This window comes from Podarcis liolepis, assembly GCF_965112155.1.
Source record: "Podarcis liolepis genome assembly, chromosome: 1".
NCBI classification, from domain to species: Eukaryota; Metazoa; Chordata; class Lepidosauria; order Squamata; family Lacertidae; genus Podarcis; species Podarcis liolepis.
Window position 1 is genome coordinate 118,579,501 of NC_139554.1, and position 19,487 is coordinate 118,598,987.

Here is a 19,487-nt window from a genome sequence, read left to right on the forward strand (position 1 = left end):
GGTTCAGAGATAGCCTAGCTGTGGTTCTAGCAGTGGTTGTATTCAATGTAACAACTTGATTGTAATCGTACATTGTAGAAGTTTTTGCTTAGCTCTTGGCACATTTCGTTCCCTGGAAGACAAGGAGCATAAACTGCTCTTAAAGCCAGATAGCATGCATGTATTCAGTGCTGGATTGACGTATAAGCTAAACAAGCTATAGCTTAGGGCCCCACTCTCTTGGGAGTCTCTATAAATTTTAAAGGAAAAAAACCCTGGATGTACATTTCCAAAATATAAGATAAAAAACAAATAAAACCTACATACAGCAACAGTGTTTTGTGTTGTGTAGGCTCCTATGATGTAAGTCATGGGCCCTGCCTGCTAGCCTGCTCCCTAAAATATCACTGGTTTGTTCATTTCTATATAGAGAGAAGCTAGCCGACCTGACCGGAAGAGTCCACGACCAGAAGGAGGAGGAGCACCACCAGGAGGAATGGATGAAATTCAAAGACTATTTAGTTAAATATGCTAAGATAGCTTAAATAGAAATACTTGCAAATAACAGATAGGCTTAGGATTTAAATATGTGAAATTACGGAATAATATTGTCAGGGAACTGCCATCAGTGCCGGAGGGAGAGAGCAAAAGCCAGAGGGATTCCAGAGAGCGTCCAGGGATCGGGAGAAGCAGCCCATCTTCTGGGGAAGAGAATCAGCGTAGCACCAGTGGAGGAGGGGGGCAGATGGGGGAAGCGGCGAGGCGGTCCCATGACTCCTTGCCTGGGACCAGCGGGGAAAGTAGGGGTCCTCCGCTGCCCACGCCCTCCTTGCGCAGAAGGCTTTCGCGCAGAGAGAGTAGGAGGAGACTAGGCGTCAAAGAGCTTCTTTGCTGGAAGAAGTTTAAGAAAAGCCCACTGACGGATTCTGCCAGTGATTGAGACAGCCACGGGTGAGTGGCTGTCCGGATAGAAAAGGTTCACTTAGGCAACCCAGCCAGGTGTTTGCACCCAGCCGGGGAGATAAGCACCAGCTTACGCACGAGCAACCCCTAGAACCATACAAATATGTTTAAAGTAAAGATGAAAAGAAAGCAAGATATTGAGTGATTAAGTAAATTTTATGAGAAACTGTTACAATGATATATACTGAAATTCAGCAGGGGGATTTGAGGTTAAGTCACTTAACAATGTTACTAAGATTGGATTAAGTACGGTTAAGTTGTATGTTAGTTTAAAAATTTTGGGAAATCAATAAAAAAATTGAAAAAATATATAGAGAGAGGGTGCCTACATTCTGCATGGACTGGTTGCATAGCAACATATGCAAATGGCTTTAGATACCTATTAGGTCCATAAATTACCATATAGCATATATTCAACACAAAAAAACAGTGGCAATTTGTTGTTGGCAAAGGACAGCTGGACATATAAAGGGCCCCGTTACCTTCAGTAGCTTATGGTCTCATCAAACCTAAATCTGGCACTGCATGTACCCTTGGAAATGCATTTCACTGGAGTTCAATGGAATGTGGAGCCAATTCTAGGGGCTGCATGCATGACTAAGGCTTGCCCATTATTAAGCCAAGTTTTGATAGTGGTTCACACAGTAGTTTTCCAAGAATAACCTATGCTAACAGGCTTGGTGCTTTTGGATAGCTTCAGATTAGTGTCCTCAGGAAACAGGGCCATTGTAGCGGTGATTCCACAGCAATGGAACTCCCTTCCAACTGATTTACACCCTGCCACTTCAGTTCAGCGGCTTAAGCAAGGCTTGAATATTTTTCTCTCTACCTCTGCCGAAAATCACACACAGTCATAAAAAACTTAGGGAACAAGCCCTTCTACCATAAAACTCAGGGAACAAGCTGTACCACCAAAATGATTAAGGTTTTAAATGACAATTTTAGGTTATATTTTAGTGATCAAGATTTAATATACAGTGGTACCTCTGGTTATGTACTTAATTCGTTCTGGAGGTCCGTTCTTAACCTGAAACTGTTCTTAACCTGAAGCACCACTTTAGCTAACGGGGCCTCCCGCTGCCGTGTGATTTCTGTTCTTATCCTGAAGCACAGTTCTTAACCTGAGGTACTATTTCTGGGTTAGCAGAGTCTGTAACCTGAAGCGTATGTAACCCGAGGTACCACTGTGTATTTTTAACTGCCGCTATATCTGAATTGTCTCTGTTATACCCAATTGCAATTCAGTGTATTCCTTTTGTGTTTTATGATTTTCCTGATATTGTAAGTGAGCCGGAACTGGTCTGTGACCATAATAATAAAATTCAATTCAATTCACAAACAGTCTGTATGCTTCAGTTTGAGCTTTCTTACATATAATGCACACATCATTCTGATATCTTCTATCTCAAAGCTCCCCCTTTTTTGTAGATTGTTTTGCAAGGGCAATGTACTTATAAATAATATTGACTTATTAATATTTGGAATGAATGAATCAAGTAGCCAAGACCAACAATTCACAGCACGTACAAACAAATCATTTGTCTCAACAAAACATCCAGCTTCCCAACAGGAACAATACAGCAAATCAGTTCCCCGCTGAGCCCAAAGATAATTTCAAGACATATTTCTACAAAGAGGGACCCACACCCTTCCATAAAAACACACACCCGCTGTAACCTTTTTTCATAAATGCATGACCTTTTTGTTGACAAACCAATAAAGTTCTCTATGTTATTGCTATCAGACATGGGAAATGTTCTGGCTTCCTTCTTGACTCTGTACACTTCTTTGTGGATTTAGCATCTCAGAACACATGCACTCCTCTTACCGTGAGAATATTCCGCGGCAATATCATTTTGCCTAGTGAGACAGACCATAGGCTCAAGCTGTAGCCATCAGTGTTAGAAACTGAGATATGACAGCTAGAAGCTAAATGGCACCTTAAACACAATGGAATGTCTAGGTGTGTGTTTTTTTATAACAAGAATACAAAGCTGAAAATGAATGAAGCCAAAATGGTAGGTTCCTTTTTCACATGGTCTTGTCCTTCCCCTGCCCACCCCCTGATATTCTTAAGAGGGTCTCTTCTCCAGTCTTCAGAGAGCAGCTGGAAGTGGGGAGGCAGAAAAAGGTCCTCCTTTCCTTCCACTCTGCAGTTTTAATCCAAAATCTCAGGTGCAGCGCTGCGCCTAGAGCTCAGAAGCTGCTTGCGCTAATGCCCTGTCGCAAAATGCGCCTGGAACAATGGGAGTTTCAAACACTGGTCATAATCACAGTTATCCGCAGCAACCCATTGTGTATGTTTGCATAGTTGAAGCAGCTGATTATAGTCAATGAATGCAAGCACCATATCCAGGGCCATGTGTGTGCCATTCTTCAAGTAGATCACACATCAAAGTTACAACAGTTTGTAACAGAGGAGGAGAAAGGTCTTGAGAAGCAGCTTAATGCCAGCTTAAAAGAGAGTGAGATAGAACTGCAGTAAAAGGACTTCTTATGGGTTATGAAGAAAATATATTTCTTCAGCACATCCTATCTTCAGAAAAAAACATCATTCTAACATCTCCTTCATGTTTAGTCCCCAGAGTGACACCTGCTGGACTCCATTGACAAAACCCACCACAAGAGTTAAGATATTCCCATAATAAACTCACAAGTACATTTCCATTCGGAGGATTTCGGTGTCTATGATAAAGGCTGTTTGCTGAGGGCTGTTTTCCCTGCATATCAAGAACTGATCTACTGCACTCAGGAGAATGCCTTCTTTTTAAAAAGTTTGTTTTCCGTTTGCGGGGTCCAAGCTAACTTAGTTGCACTTCATTTCCACGGAACTCAATGGAACCTACACCCTTGCGCAAATTAATTGAAACAAAGCATGTTTTCTATCTTACTCGTAATCCTGTACTCAAAACAAACACGAAATGTCAGTTGATCATTATGGTGTTGGAAGCCTGCAGCCAATATAAGGAATGATGCGCTCCCCACAATATATTGAGGTTCTACGAAAGAGGGTTATTCCAGAGCTGGAAAAATGGTATCTTGACAGTACTGGGATATTGCCCCCTGTCACACATCGAAAGTGGTGAAGAAAGTCATGACAGAGCAGCAAATACAGGTACTTGATTGGCCAGGGAATTCCCTGGACGTAAATCCCATTGAGAATTTGTGGGCTATATGCAAAAGTCGCCTCCATGCTGTAGACTGTACGACTATGGAGAAGCTCATTCAGGCGCTGATTCAAGGGTGGTTCAAGGATCTGAAAATCAACAGTGACTGTTTGAAACTAGTAGACTCCATGCCAAACTGTATTCAAATGCTGCTTTAAAATAGCGGAGGTCATATCCATCACTAATGTACATATATGTGAGTTTTGTACATATATATGTGAGTTTTGTACAATAAACTACATTGTTTGTTTCAATTAATTTGTACAAGGGTGTAAGTCAGGACTAACATGTCCCATTGGTTTCAGAGGGACCCTGGGGTTTCTGCATGTAATAACGAGACAGTGCTCCTGTTAAGTTGTGGGTGAACATATCAGATGACACAGCGATTCTTCAAACAGCTCATTTATTCACAGGCCAGAACAGAACTGAACTGAAGGGTTCAGCCAGCCTGCTTATATAGAGCTCCAGTACAACATAACTGTAACAACTTTCTGTGACTATCCAATCACTGAATGTCACTTTCAATCCCTTATTTGCATATGTGGACCTGAGTGAAAACTATCTACAGTATCCCCCTGCTGGCCCAGGGTGAGAACTTCAGTACATAACAGCTCCAAAACAAAGACACTCTAAAATCACAATTCTGAATTTTTAAAATGGAAGCTGCCGGGTCAGTGGCAGGTAAGTTGAAGTGGGAAGCAATTGCTTTTGTGGTTGGCAAAGAGGGCATGGTGTGAGAGTTAGACTCCTTTAAGAGCAGAAATGGAAGAAATAAGGCAGGAAAGGGAGTTACATCATGAAGAAGGTCCTTTGTGTTTAAGTTAAATTTGTTGGTAGCGTTCAGCAGTTTTCAGCTTTTATTTACCATATTTATTCCACTTGACTGTATCCCCCGCCCCCCGGCAGCCCATCTCAGAGCAGTACACAAGGAACAATACATGTTGTTGACTGAGCCACTACAAGCACTTTGCCTGTTTCCTCAGACCTGGAAAACTGTTGTTGATCCCATAAAATCGCATTACATCCTGGCACATCGGACCTTTATTAGCCATGGCATCTGAGTTGTTGTGGCGATCAGCAATTTTATCCTCAAAGAACCTAGCACATCCATTGGCATCCTAGTCATTGTTGGGCCTGCATCTTTCCCAACAATGGCTTTAGAATCAACCCGTCTTCCCATGGAATTCTGGGAATTGTAGTTCTGTGAGGGCAACAGGGGTCTCCTAACAACTCTCAGCTCCCTTAACAAATGACAGTTGGGGAGCCATGGCAGTTTAAATCCCTACGATAGTGCTTTAAATGTAGAGTTGCCATATAACAAGTTGTTGAGCTTTTATTTGACAAGTGTTAACGGAAAAATCCGAGGGCTCTCTTGGACAAAACAAAGACACCAACCAGGATAACTTGGAGCAAAACAGCAGCCTGTAGGCTTGGCCTTTATTGAACTGTTGCAACAGGGTATTTCCTTCACTTGCAAGAGAGAGGAAAAGACCCAGAACAATGGGCTGCAAGACCTTATAAAAACTTTTGAAATTCCCCTCCTCTAGGTCAAGCCCACCCCCAGAAACATCATGCATACATTACAGAAAGGAGGGGTTGACATCATGCATACATTACAGAAAGGGTTGACATCATGCATACATTACAGAAAGGAGGGGTTGAGGGAGGAGTTGTGGTGGTAACCTGAGTGTCCAGTCACCCAGCTGGTTCCTCCTTTCCCCCTCCCCATGAGTACTTTCCAGGTGACAATGGGGAGTTTGCAGTTTCCTGCCCCCAGAGGGAAGATCTGATCATCGTCCTTTGTTTCAGCCTGTGGTGAATCCACTGTTCTTTATGATTTTGATTGTCTTCTGTCTGGGATTATCAGGGTTGACATAGCAACTGGGCAGGGCTCCTGTGGATGTGCTGGGATGGTGAAGGGATTATGGCTGCCCAGAATCACCGCCCCCCTTTGATAGTCATTGTCATATGGAGTAAAATAAAAATGGAACAGTGCAAATCCGATGTATGGTTGATTTTCTATGAATTTATAACAGAAATGTGGCATATGTAGTGCGTGAGTGTGAGTGTGTGTGAAGTTTGTGCAAACAGAATGATTGGGGTGGGGGGGTTCCTGCTACACAAGATAAAAACAAAAAGGGCACAGTAATTTGGAACTGGACCACTTTACTTAGTGCTATTATTAAAACCAACCCAACACTCTGTGTTTAGTAAACAAGAAACTGTCTTACTGTCACTAACCTTCAGGCAGACAAGAAACACAGCTGCTTTAAACCAAACACTTCGTTTTAGATAGAGAGGAAATGAGCGTTCTTTTTTCTGGTGTTACTAATTATACAACAAGCCGCTCTATTTACTATTTGCATAACTACTTAACTTCTTTCCCACGCTGCCCAATAAACAACCTATTTACTTCAAAGAAGTACTCCAGCTAGGGTTGCCATATTTCAAAAAGTGAAAACCCAGACAGAAAAGTTCTTGAGCTTTTTCTCTGGCAAAGTTGCCAGGAGATTGGACAATTTGAGCTGTTTCTGAGGAAAACAACACTACCGACATAGGCTTTCGTATATCCGAATTTTCCCAGACATTCCACCGAGTTCTATCCAGACACTGCTTGCGGCTCCAGTATTCCAGATATGTCCAGGAAATTCCGGATGTATGACAACCCTAACTCCAGCTGAATGGCTTCAAAGAAAATGTTTCAGGACCATATTTGCTGCAGTCAACAGACACACTACATATGCAGACACTGTCACGGAATTCTACTCAATATTGATCCAGAACAGAACTACAATATATAGTTTGTTGTTGTTTAGTCGTGTCCGACTCTTCATGACCCCATGGACCAGAGCACGCCAGGCACTCCTGTCTTCCACTGCATCCTGCAGTTTGGTCAAACTCATTTTGGTAGCTTCGAGAACACTGTCCAACCATCTCGTCCTCTGTCGTCCCCTTCTCCTTGTTTCCCAACATCAGGGTCTTTTCCAGGGAGTCTTCTCTTCTCATAAGGTGGCCAAAGTATTGGAGCCTCAGCTTCAGGATCTGTCCTTCCAGTGAGCACTCAGGGCTGATTTCCTTCAGAATGGATTGGTTTGATCTTCTTGCAGTCCATGGGACTCTCAAGAGTCTCCTCCAGCACCATAATTCAAAAGCATCAATTCTTTGGCGATCAGCCTTCTTTATGGTCCAGCTCTCACTTCCATACATCACTACTGGGAAAACCATAGCTTTAACTATACGGACCTTTGTTGGCAAGGTGATGTCTCTGCTTTTTAAGATGCTGTCTAGGTTTGTCATTGCTTTTCTCCCAAGAAGCAGGCGTCTTTTAATTTGTGACTGCTGTCACCATCTGCAGTGATCATGGAGCCCAAGAAATAGTTAGCAGAGTAAAAACTTAAACCTCGTTGCAGGATTCCCAAAAAATAGACCAGAGGCAATTAATATTACATCCAGCAGAGCTTTATTGCTATCGAAGGCAAATGAGCATAATGGCCACATATGTAGGCAGAAACGGATCATCTGAATTTTTAAAACTGTGCTCAATGGCGGAATTATTATTAAATGTTCTTAACAGCTATGTGATTGTACTTTCCTTTGTTCAAAACCCTTGCATTTAAAATTCAGTAAGCTCTGCCACTTGAATTTAAAGTAATCAAAATGATGTTTTCCAAGTGGATTACGCAGAACGATTTTGGCCTCTTTCTTTGCCCGGAAATGTTAACAATCTGAATCTGGGCTGCAAGGTTTGAAGTCTTTATCACACACACATAATAAATTCATACCCTGAGGAAAAGTTGCTTCCCCTTGATCCAAAATGCCAAAACGGTATATTTAAGTGAGGGTGGTAAGGAACTGCTGTTGAGGTGGGGGACAACATCTCATGAGACATTTTGCACTTGGTATGAACACCAGGAAACAAAATTAATGTCCCCATACAATTAAAATGGTTAAATTGCCAGTTTTCTTTGGAAAACCCACAGAAATAGAGGCCTGAGCTGTTCCTGATTGCCACTTCTATGTGTTTTCCCGGGAGAGGTTTTTACTTGGTTCACAAGAGCCACTCACAGTGGATGCACCCTTTGTTTTCACACTGCTTTTCACACCCCTCACAATCCTCCATTCAGACAAAAAAAGTGTCATTAGCAGAGTTTAAGGCACAGGTAAGCAAACTAAGGACCAGGACTGGATCCAGCCCAATCACCTTCTAAATCTGGCCCATGGATGGTCTGGGAATCAGCGTGTTTTTACATGAGGAGAATGTGTGCTTTTATTTAAAATGTATCTCTGGGTTATTTCTGGGGCCTGCCTGGTGTTTTTACATGAGTAGAATGCGTGCTTTTATTTAAAATGCATCTCTGGGTTATTTGTGGGGCGTAGGAATGCGTTCATTCCCCCCCCCCCAAAAAAAAAATATAGTCCGGTCTGAGGGACAGTGGACTGGCCCCCTGCTGAAAAAGTTTGCTGACCCCTGGTTTAAGGAGTTCTGGCCAGGTAAATCACTCAAGGAGAAGGTGAAGCAGGGCCAGTCAGGAGTGCAAGGAGAGTTCCTGAGGACCAGAGTGAGAGTGCTGGAGTATTTGGCTCCCAGGTCTGAGGTCCACCCCCGCACTTCACGACAGAGGAAAACCACTTTGTTTTGCCATGCCACAATGCTGTGTGTTGCCTACACAGAGATAAGATACAGAGTGGGCTAGATCTGGGCTTCCTTCCAGAAAGTTTATGTAATGTACACATATGCAGCTGACTGCAAAATAATAAAGCTCAGCGAATGTTGTGGTTACCAGGTTAAAAATTAAATATATATATATATGTATATATAAGGGGAATTGCACCTTATGTAAAGAGGCCGAGCTGCAAAGCAGGAAGTCCTTACTTTTAAATGTCACATCTGCTGTGAACACGGCGAGGAGCTTTGAACAAGCTGCTTTCAAATTCTTGGACAGAAGTGCTCACTGGGTTCTTCAAACTTTTCAAAACACAAAGTGTGCCAAACAGCAAGCCCCATTTTCTCCTCCTTTATCGGCACGAACGCAGTTTCAAAGCCGTCAATAAAACCATAAATTGACTTAAGTCACATTGCAGGTTTGCTCTATAGAAGCGCCAGAAACAGGGCAGAAGCTTTCAAATGCCAGGGCCCTTTTGGTAAATCTGTGCAAAAGCCATAGAAGCAAAGGGAAAGGGGTTAGGTACTTGAAAGACTTGGGGCATAGGCTCACTACACAAGCTTGCACCTGCTAATTTATATGTAGATGCACACTGAGGCTGGCTTTTAGGGGGGTAACTCTGGTTGTCGGGGGCGGGGGGGGAAGCTCTGGGTGTCATAGGGCGAAACAACCTCTGCATGTCAGGACTTAAGCTGAGCTATGAGGTGCTTAAAGTATTTCCTAGATCCACAACATTGTACGTGTGCACTGGTAAAGGGATGTGGGTGGCGCTGTGGTCTAAACCACTGATCCTCTTGGGCTTGCTGATCGGAAGGTCGGCAGTTCGAATCCGCACAATGGGGTGAGTGCCTGTTGCTCTGCTCCAGCTCCTGCCAACCTAGCAGTTCGAAAGCACACCAGTGCAAGTAGATAAATAGGTACCACTGTGGCGGAAAGGTTAACAGCGTTTCCGTGCACTCTGGTTTCCGTCACGGTGTTCCGTTGTGCCAGAAGCAGCTTAGTCATGCTGGCCACATGACCCAGAAAGCTGTCTGTGGACAAACGCCGGCTCCCTCGGCCTGAAAGCGAGATGAGTGACGCAACCCGATAGTCACCTTTGACTGGACTTAACCATCCAGGGGTCCTTTACCCTTTTTTTATGTGTGCACTGGGTCCTCTACCCTGCTCAGGTTGCAATTTGTACATCAGCACTCACTGTGCTACTGTATTTCAATAACTTTTGTCTCTGTGTGCAAGAATTGTGCGTATGTACTTGAACATTTAAAAAAGTCCTCTGGGTAAATTGAAACAGCAAGTGGCTGGGGTCTCCTTTTGGGTACTCCAACATGTAGCACACCCAGTCACCCTGATTTTTATTTTTATTTAATTAAGTTTTCGAAAGGAGGAATGGGCCAGGAGATTTGCAGCCTGCCACAAATATCCCCTGAAAACCCCTCTTCATCCAAGCAACAATATCCACATCTATTCAATCTAATCTTCCCAAGGCCTGTAAATGTGAACTTCTTTCTGCACGATTCACTCAGAAACTACAAACATGGGCAGAAGGTGAATAGAAGGAAGGAGCTTATGTTTGCAAAAGTGTGACTGCGAGGTACAAGTATACTTCGCGTTGAAACTATAATGCTGACCTGAAGCAGCGACAAAACTTTTTAAAACACCGTTTGACAAAACTGCATTGGGAATTTAGAGTGTGTTGCCCCCCCCCAAAAAAAAACTTCCACTCAGTGAGAATAAAAGCAGTTGTGATGCAATTACTTGTTGGTTGGGTTTGGATGTGGGAAAGTTGACATGCCTGCTTCCCCTTCCTGATCAACATGGGATATTTGAACAATACAGCTAAAGGTTAAAGGATGCTTAATTATTATTTTTTTAACGCGAGCATTTGGCCAATTTTGCCATGCCAGGGTGAACCAGCCAGCCTCTGTCGCTCACCACACCTCCACAACCCTGTGGAGGTGTGCACTGGTGACGGTTCAGCTGGCTTCACTGAAAAGGACTGAAATATTTTGGTGAGCTTCTGTTCAACACATGTGCAGATCTTCAAAAAGAGTAAGTATAGACCTGCCACTTAGAGGGAGATGCAGAGATCAATGGCCTGCTGGAAATTACGAAAGAAGTGAAAACTGCTTCACCTTGTGAATCTTATTTGTTCCAAAATAGTGGCTTTGCTGAACTGTGCACGTACCATTTTAAAACCACCTCAGCTTTGGCAACTCGTGTGTAACACTGTTAAAGTTATCCCCCTAACTTTCCACTTGCCCACGTCCTCAGATTCTATTAAACATAAAACCAAAGACAACAGAAGATTCACTCTAAATTTTGACTTATGAAAGATCAGGCTGAGGTTTCAAACAATTGTTTTACTGACTTCTAAAGTAACCAAAATTAGCCAGCATCACCACCATTGAAACATAAGTATTGTAGGACTAATAACTAACCACAGAAGAGCTACAAAATGTCCTCTTGCATGTCCTTCTCAAAGCGGATGAGCCAACGGCTTGAATTGAACACCGGTGGTACTCTCTTTCATTTTCCTAGCTACAGGAGCACAACTGCCTATACCACGTCAGTACTGAGAGTGTTAACAAGCAACATAAATATAATATAAAAAATACAAAGTGAGACATTAAGGAAATCCAAAGGGAAAGTATGAAGAACAGAGGTTCTGACAAATGGATTATTAAAAACGCGTGAGGTAAACGGTGGAAGTCTTTTTTTAAAAAAACCACCACACATTTTAAGGTAGATAAGGACAAGATGAAATTATACAATTGAATATAAATATAGATGCAAAATGGCTATGTATTGTGAGTACTTATCTAATTTTAAAATTTTTCACCTATGGTCTTTTTCTTTTACTTCTTTATTCTTTGTTCTTTTTTTCTCTTTTCTGATATATTATCTTTCATTTCACTGCTTTTTTGTGAATAGCATTTTATAGAGGTATAAATAACTGTAAATATGAAAAGAGACAAAATATTCTCTAATTCCCCCCCCCCCTTGGTTAGATGTATTTTCTTTTTCTTTTGTATTTTCTTTTGCTGTGAATATGTATGTTTTCTAATTTGTACTTAATAATATTTTTTAAAAAAAAAATAAAAACCAAACAAACAAACAAACAAACAAACAAACAACATATCCTTAAACAACGGAACAATCCATCTTCTTATATATACCATTTTAAGCAAACTAAAATAAAACGTTTATATCCCAGAAAGCAAAAATGCTTGCATTTGAACCCGCCATTGCTTTCAGTTTATACTTTCTTTCCTTTGGGGATTCAACTGCAAAAAATATAGGCTCAGAAGCCCCTTTCAGCCTTTTCCTGTGCCATGTGTGAATTATAGATGGATCTTTGGTTTGATCTAGAAGAGGGCTTCTTACATTCCTAAAGTGGTTAATGCCGGACCAAACGCAGGGGGGGGGGGGAAATCGAATGTAGATTTTTTTATTAATGAAGTTTCCTATTCACATTTTAGAGGATGTTCAAAGCAAAGGGTGATTTAAGCCTTAGACATGACAACTCCCGTGGATTTCAGTCCGCAAACAAACTTGTTTGACAAATTTATGATGTTGGATTTGGATTTTACAGGCTGCCTAACCGCCATACATTCAAAGCACACAGAGAGAGTCACAAAAGGTGTTTGATCTAGCTCTAATCTGGATAGCTTATTCACTGGCTGTGATAAGATTTGGTTTTGCGGATGAAGTGGCTTTCTAAGCACCTTGGGTCCAAATTAAATGATGCTGCAGGTGCCTGGTGGCCACTGAAAATAGGAGCCCTGTGTCTTATTCTCTCTCCTGCTCTTCTTCCATGGTGCAAAATGTGCTGCATTGTGGTGTCGTGGTCAGAATTCCCCTGCTTCAAAACGCTACATAGAGTGACATGAGGTGAGAAAACCTTGAGGCTGAGGCCCCTGGAAACTGCACACTGCTACCGTTCCCAGCACCCTTAACAAACTACAGCTCCCAGGATTCTTCCTGCCGAGTAGTGCTTTAAATGCATGGTGCATGTGAATCCCTTTGCGACACGGGGAGAATCGTATTCGCCTGCCTTACAGGACTGTGGTAATGATTCTTGAGATCAGTGGTGAGGAACCTGTGGGCCTCCGATGGATTTCATGCAGTTGGGGGGAGCTGGAAGGAAGAGAAGGAGCGCAGGGAAGCAAAACACACACAAAGCCAAAATGGGTGGAGGAAGGAGGAGGATGGATGGATGGATGGATGGATGGATGGATGGATGGATGGAAATCCCTCTGGGAGCAATCAGTTGAGACCTCTGGCAACAGCAAACTGTCCTTTCCTCGCAGTTCTCTGGGCGGGCAGGGAGGAAGAGAAAGAGGGAGGGAGGGAAGGAAGGAAGGAGAGAGAGAGAAGTGGGGAAGCAGGTGGCAGAAAGAGAGAGAAAAAACACAGGCCATGACCATCTTTGCTTCTAGCCTCACTGTTATGTAGCCCTCACCACCACGTTTCCAAGGGATCGTGGCCTTGGAGTGGGGGGGCGGGGAGGTTAACCGCTGCAGTGTTCACGGCTGCCGCCGTGAGTGCTGGAAGGAAAACTGCTCCCTGCCTCAAGGCCCATTTTCACCTGTCCTAGGGGATGGAGCCCAGACTCACCTTGACAGCTAAAAGGGGCTTCTGGGAGGCTACTGGGACATTGCTGGAACAACTCTTGGGTTGGGGCAACTGGCTAAACTGTTTCAAAATGCTTTAAACGGTTCCAATTCTGGTTCCTCTGTTTCATTTTTGTCAAGTTGGTGTTAGTTAAATGTTTAGTTGGGGTTGGAGGTTATTTTAATTTGAAGAAACTGTAAACTGTTTGTTATTGTTGTTGGTTTCTATTGATTTATTGGTTTGTTTGTTGCGTGTATAGGATATGTGGTTTTTTAATGTTTGATGTTTTGTTGTGTTTTTATATATGTTGTAAGCTGCGCAGAATGGCTGGGGAAACCCAGCCAGATGGGCGGGATATAAAATAAATAAAAATTAAATAAATTCACACTCCCCTTTACAGTGAACTCACAGTGAACAGAGGGCCTTCTCGGTAGTGGCGCCCGCCCTGTGGAACGCCCTCCCATCAGATGTCAAAGAGATAAATAATTACCTGACATTCAGAAGACATCTCAAGGCAGCCCTGTTCAGGGAAGTTTTTAATATGTAACGCTGTACTGTTTTTAACACTGATTGGGAGCCACCCAGAGTGGCTGGGGAAACTCAGCCAGATGGGCGGGGTATAAATAAATTATTGTTATTATTATTATTATTATTATTATTATTATTATTATTATTATTATTATCATCATCATCATCATCACTGCATTTGCAGGGCTGGGTTTTGAACCTGTGTTCACACAGCTCAACATCATCCAAAATATAGTTGCATCCTGTACTACTGTCATAAGAAAACTATTCACACCGGCGAGAGTCCTTTGGCCATTCCTAGCAAAGGTGTGAGGATCCCTGCCCATCAATGCCCCCTGTATACAAACAGACACAAATATGACACTAATGAAGCCATGTTGATTTGAACATCTGAGGAAGGGGTTGGAGGATGAGCTGAGGAACACACTGAAAAGAAACACACAACTTCACCATCCTCTAAGATGGTAATGTGAACTATAGTAAAGGTAAAAGGTAGAAGTTAAAGGCAAAGGACAGTTAAGTCCAGTCAAAGGCGACTATGGGTTTGTGGCACTCATCTTGCTTTCAGGCTGAGGGAGCTGACGTTTGTCGACAGACAGCTTTCTCGGTCATCTGGCCAGCATGACAAAACCACTTCTGGTGCAACGGGACACTGTGATAGAAACCAGAGCGCACAGAAACGCCATTTACCTTCCCACAGCAGTGGTACCTATTTATCTACTTGCAGTGGTGTGCTTTTGAACTGCTAGGTTGGCAGGAGCTGGGACAGAGCAATGGGAGCTCACTCCATCACGGGGATTCGAACCAACAACCTTCTGATTGGCAAGCCCAAGAGACTTAGTGGTTTAGACCACAGCGCCACCTGTGTCCTGAACTCTAGTTTTGCAGCACAGCTAAGCACTACTCAATGGCCGGTTTCTCTATAATCCAAAGAAAGATATTCTGATCTGATGTTTTAGATCTGTGAATGTTTTTGAGAACAGGTCCCAAATCCCCTAGTCCACCCTCTGAATGAACTGGCAGAAATATACTGGTCAGCACTTATCTGGAACATGGCAACAAAGAGCAGGATTTTATTTGACCGTTTGCAAAGCGTCTCGTTCCTTTTCCTTTTCTTTTTTTAAAAAAGGTCAAAAGTAGTAATACAAGCAGACAGCTGGTATCCAGCAGACAAAAGGAAACGTTGAAATGTAGAGCAATAGCCCATTATGGGTTACAAGCAGCAAGGGACACAACAAATGACACAATTTCTAACCATTGCAATGGACAGACCTTTGCAGGCGCAGTCAAGAAATGTGAGACATGTGAAGCAATTCATGCACTTCTGAGCTATAGGGATTTCTCCTCCTGGGGGAATGGAGACAAGGTACCAGCCTGAATTACCTCATAGGGTTCACGGATGAAAGTTAACCCTGTGCCATTTGAGTTCTGAACGAACAACAGCAGTACTTAAAAATATGATAAAACCAGGTGTAACTCTTAACTCCAGAAGAACAACTCCAATCCTTTAGCAGCTACTCTTGTATGAAGGGGGTTTACTTGCACTTTCAAATCTCTGGCAAATGAAAAACCCCAAACAAGTCTATTCAAAGTGTTTCAGCACACTCTGTGCCCCAGATATTTCTATCGGGGGTTTCCTCAACAACCCCTTGACCTTCCAGGTAAGTGGAGTCCTGCTCCCCAGTGCTAAGAAGGGTTAATTTCAAATGGCCAAAATAGCAGTGGAGGCTTGGACCGCACATCCATTCTGCACTCACAAATTCTCCATAGAGTTTAAATGCAGGGCTGCCAACCTCCCTGGGCGCCCTAAAGGCATTTCTTTCCCTCTATACACCTCAGTAGGATTTTTGTCATTGATAACTCATCACACAGGAGCCAATCCTCCTTAAACTATTTCTTCCTTACACACAGAAAATCAATCACCAAAGCTGAACCTCATGGAAATAATAATAATAATAATAATAATAATAATAATAATAATAATAATACAGTGGTACCTCGGGTTAAGTACTTAATTCGTTCCGGAGGTCCGTTCTTAACCTGAAACTGTTCTTAACGTGAAGCACCACTTTAGCTAATGGGGCCTCCTGCTGCTGCCGTGCCGCCGGAGCACAATTTCTGTTCTTATCCTGAAGCAAAGTTCTTAACCTGAAGCACTATTTCTGGGTTAGCAGAGTCTGTAACCTGAAGCGTATGTAACCTGAAGCGTATGTAACCTGAGGTACCACTGTAATAACAATAATAATAATAATTTTATTTATAGGCTGGCCATCTGACTGGGTTGTCCCCAACTCTGGGCAGTTCCTAGCCGAATATTAAAAACACAATAAAACACCAAACATGAAAAACTCCCCTATATTCATGTGCTACATCCAAATCAAGAGAAGTCAAACCACATGAGGATGGGGAGAAAATGTAACCCTACAAGTCCACACGCTTCCACATTTTCACGGCTCCAATGGTTTTGAGGCTGAAGGAGAAAAAGCGACAGTGTATGTGGTGAACACATGAGCCGCTAATACCCCAGTCCTAACCAGGCTTACTCAGAAGTCCTCTCGCTCAGTGTGGGATTGCCAGTTGCTTGGGATTGCGACCATGCAGTCGGATCCAAACAATGTATGCCTACTCAGAAGAGTGACCAAATTGAATCCGGCACGCTCCCAGGTAAGTGTGCGCAGAATTGCAGCCCTGGGCAGAAATTGGCACCTAAAGGACTGGTAGCAGCAACCAAGGCTATGGACCTTAAAGCATATTTCCTGGAAATAGCGAAGCCGGCTAGATTCGGGACCTAGGCTATCCATACATAAAATCAGAAATAGCAACATCTAGATGCAAATATGATTAGTACCAGGTATTGAACTTTATCTACAGGTGAAGGGTGGTATACAAACAACAAAAACAACAACAATTTATAAATATGACCCCCACCTGACTGTGTTGCCCCAGCCACTCTGGGCAGCTCCCAACAAAAAAACAATAAAAGCGCAATACAACATCACACACTAAAAACTTCCCTGAATGCTAATAACGATGCTAAGCCTACTCAGGCACAAGTGCCATAGCGCATGGCCTCAACTGTGCCTCCTTATGTAGGAAAGAGCCCCACTGATCTCTGTGGGACTTCCAGAACAAGCTTTCCCCCGTTTACGTGAAGGAAGCCCCCTGAGAGCTTATTCCCAAGTAAGGACGCGCAGGTTTAGAACCCTGAGTCTGATCTGACACGAACAGCAAAGGGCTACCGGGGGTGCCTTTTCGCGCGCTCCTCTCTCTCCACGCCACCCTTTCCCACAAGCGAAGGAGCTCGCAATGCGCGCAAACCCTCGCGCCGATTCAGCCACCGAAACGGCACCGAGGCGAGCGCGGCTGCAGCGCCGGCATCGCCCTCGTCCTCTTCTTCCGTTCGCCCCTGCTTTGCCCAAAGCCGCCTGCTTTCCACGCCGGGCTTTGCTCCAGAGGGATTCTGAAAACTCCGCAGGCGCCCCGAGGATTTCCTGCACTTCCCCAAGTCGAAACCGGGTGCGCCCGGGTGTCGCTTGCTGCCAACTTGGGGTCTGTCTCTTTACGCGCAGCCAGCGAAGCCCCGAGTTGCGTGTGGTCCCACCTCTCTCACCCCAACACGGAGGCGCGCTTTCGAACAAAGGGGTTTCCCCTCTCCCTCCCTCCAAATAAAGTTCCTCTCCACGGCTTGTGCAAACCACACGCGCGCGGGGAGCCCCCAACTTTGCCAGCGGGAGCGATTGCCTCTAGCGCGCGTGGGGAAAGAGTGATCTCTATTAGGATCGATGCTCACCCAAAGCTCTTCCTCCCAGCGGCACCGTAGGCAAGGCGATCGGATGTGCGTCCAACTCTCGGTGGGTTCTTCGTTTCGGAGGCAGCTTTGCCCCCTTCCACACACACACACACACAACACTCCAAAAAGGCAAATGCGAAGCGGAGTCGAAGCGCACAACAAAGGAGTCGATCAGGAGAGGCAGCTACAATCCAAGTTGGGAGATGGGGCGAAGGGAGGCGGCTCTGCTGCGCTCTGCCCTCCGGAGGAGGCGGCTGGGTCTGAGGAGGGACTGGCGAGCGTGGTCCGGTTGTAAGCGATCCGCAGCGCAAAGGAAACATCCCCGTTTCCTGTTACATCAGTCCCAGACCCCGCCCGCCGGGAGGATTGGGTTACTTTCTTGGCAAGCCGAGCGCTGCTCTCTTTCTCTTCCCGGAGACGCGCTCCCGGTACGAGCGCAGGGCTGCTGCTTGTTGCTGCTTTTCCCACCTTCTTTAACCGACCGTCCTGAAACTTGCCTGCGCGCACCCAGGAACTGAAGTGAGGCGCGGGACAGCGAAACCTCTCCACCTAAGAGGCATAGAAAACGGGAGTGGTGCAGCAAGAAAGCCGCTGGAACGTTTGCAAAGCTAAGCAGGGTCCGGTGTGGTTTCAGATTGGATGGGAAACCTTGTGTGGAGGTGGGGTTGGGCTAGATGACCCTCAGGATCCCTCTTAACTGTTAGATCACAACAGGCTCTCAAGGCAACGAAAGCGGAAAGCTGTCATAAACCCCTTGCAGCCTACCTTTCTCCATTGCATCCTGCCTTTCTTTGAAGGAGCTCAAGGCAACATGCAGATCCTCACAACGACCCGGGGATGTAGGCTGCTTAGGCACAGCGATTGTGCATGACCCAAGGTCATCCAGCAAACTTCAGGGGAGAATTGGAACCGGGAGACTCCTTGGCTCTTGCCTGATGCTCAGTCTAAACTACGGCATTGCTCTGGTTTAAGTGGGGCATGGAGGTGCAACAGAGGAGAGGCAGTGTGGTGTAGTGGTTAGAGTGCTGGATTACTGCTGAGGTTCAGAATATGATGTGGAGAGGCCCCTGGTTGAACTGCCTGTGATTCCCCACCCTGCCTCAAAAGTAAAAGCAGATGCTGGAAGTCTGTACTGGGCAGGTTACTCATTTCTTTACAGTGGTACCTCAGGTTACAGATGCTTCAGGTTACATACGCTTCAGGTTACAGACTCCGCTAACCCAGAAATAGTACCTCGGGTTAAGAACTTTGCTTCAGGATGAGAACAGAAATCGTGCTCCAGTGGCGCGGCAGCAGCAGAAGGCCCCATTAACTAAAGTGGTGCTTCAGGTTAAGAACAGTTTCAGTTTAAGAACAGACCTCTGGAATGAATTAAGGACTTAACCCGAGGTACCACTGTACAGTGTTTTCCCAGCCACATTGCACATTTACAGCACATGGATTCCCTTCACCAAGAATCACAGGAGCTGCAATTTGCCTCTCACAGCCAGAACTACAATTCCCAGCTCCTTTAACCAACTATGGTTGCCAGGAAGTCTTAAAATGCCTGGTGTGGATGTGGCTATGCCTAAGCTACCATTTGCCCCACAGTGCTGCTTATACATGCCATGAAACACACGGAGTGACTTTGAGGCACTCAGCCTAACCTCTCTCGCAGGGGTGATGTGAAGACAAAGTCATCATGAGATTGGGTATGTGCTTGAATGACTATGCTTGAGCATGCTGTGATGGAGTAAACGTATCATCATCATTAAGCTGCACTTGCTTTTATCCAATTGCTGG

The 19,487-nt window shown here is 44.4% G+C and overlaps 1 protein-coding gene across 1 annotated transcript in view; it reads right to left on the reverse strand.

Annotated features, from left to right (window-relative positions):
- The window catches only part of CALCRL (calcitonin receptor like receptor), a 93,506-nt gene extending 75,455 nt beyond the window's left edge, over window positions 1-18,051 (reverse strand). Inside the window, exon 1 of the mRNA XM_083468951.1 lies at window positions 17,706-18,051. The gene's annotated coding sequence lies outside the window, so the exon portion shown is untranslated. The remainder of the gene's footprint in view (window positions 1-17,705) is intronic.
- Window positions 18,052-19,487: the final 1,436 nt, after the last annotated feature.